We start from the raw sequence: 1,751 nt of genomic DNA, 5'->3' as shown, positions 1-1,751 counted from the left end.
AATTCGGGGTAGGGTTCCAAAAACTACCATTTTTTATCGTTTTCGCTGATAACTACCAACTTTGGGGTCCCCTGTATCAAAAACCCCAAAGGACCGAGTGTTTAAGTTTTAAACCGTTTATTTGACAGTTGTGGCCCACGTGCCAGGTCCACATGGCATAAAAGTCAACATCATTAGGTTGACCATGATGTTGACTGTTCATTGGTTATGAAAGGTGGGGCCCAAATATTTATAAAAAGCAAATTAGTCTTCTATAATTTTCAAAAAAGCAATTAGGTCCCTATAATTTTCTAAAAAACAATCAGGTCCTTGTAAAGAAAGGAAAAAACAATCGGGTCCCTGGGCCGACCCGGCTCGACCTCTCTTTCGCAACCGGTCGCCCTCCTCTCCCTAGAATCGCCGCCCACTCCCCTCCAACCCCTCCCCAGCCGGTGACCTGAGGAGGCCGAGCTCCAGGACATTGACTAGGGGTGCGCAGTCAGCGGCTCCCCATGGCGCGGCCAGCAGCAGGGCCTCAAGCGGCTCGCATCCAGAAGCACGTGGTGGCTCCCCTTTTGTGCGACCTCAGGTGACTTGCGGCAAGTAGAGCGCGACAGCTCCCTATAGAGCCTCATACTCGCACAGCAGAGGCGGCGAGTGGCCGGTGGGTGCAACAGGTGGCGACGAGGAGCGACCACACCAGGAGTAGCGAGGAGCCGAGGACAACAGCAGGTGGTGGCGCAGAAGCACCGGCATGCGCAGCTCTATGTGTGCTCTTCCTCCCTTGGCCTTATTCATCTGTAGCAGCCTTCCGACTCAATGAAGTCACGGGAGCGAATGGGCCAGTGGCGGGAGGCCACTGCCTTTTTTCATTTTTCATTTCTTTTCATATGCTTGATTAACATTTTGCAAATGCAAGTTAAAAAGTTTTTGAATACATGGTCAACATTTTTTATTCACATTTAACAATTTCTAAATGATTTTTAAACATTTTTAAATACTTGTTTTAAAATATTGATATGCTTGGATTAATATTTTTTAAATACATGGTCAACTTTTTAATATATGTTATATTTTTTTGTATACATGAGAAACTTTTTCTCTATGTGCATTTAACATTTTTAAAATGATTGCTTAGCAAAAAAATTTGTATTATATTCAAAAAATATTAATCAAGTATTAGAAAATGTTGAGAAACTTGAATTTTAAAAGTGTTAATCAAGGACTTCAGAAAAGAAGTTTAAAATGTGTACAGAAAATTTGTTGACCCTGTATCAAAAAATATTTATCAAGGATTTGAAAAATATTAACTATATATTGAAAAAAATGTTGACAATGTATTCAATAAATGTTAATCTTACTAGAAAAATATTTTGTATATTAGAAAAAATGTGTATTAGATATACACCATCAAGCAAAGCATACATGATCACAGGTGACACTGACGTGCGCGGCCGGCAGCTCCCCATGGCTCGGCCAGCAGTAGGGCCTCAAGCGGCTCGCGCCGAGAAGCACGCGGCGGCTCCCCATTGGTGCGGCAACTAGCACGCGACCTTAGGTGACTTGGAGCAAGCAGAGCACGGCAGCTCCCTACGGAGCCTCATACTCGCACAGCAGAGGCAGCGAGTGGCCCGTGGGTGCAACAAGTGGTGGCGAGGAGCGGCCACACCAGGGGTAGCGAGGAACCGGGGACAGCAGCAGGTGGCGGCACACGAGCACCGGCATGTGCATCTCTGTGTGCGCTCTTCCCTTGGCCCTGTTCGTCTGTAGCA

Source organism: Triticum dicoccoides, chromosome 4A, assembly GCF_002162155.2.
Source record: "Triticum dicoccoides isolate Atlit2015 ecotype Zavitan chromosome 4A, WEW_v2.0, whole genome shotgun sequence".
Taxonomy (NCBI): Eukaryota; Viridiplantae; Streptophyta; class Magnoliopsida; order Poales; family Poaceae; genus Triticum; species Triticum dicoccoides.
This window is presented reverse-complemented; position numbering follows the sequence as displayed.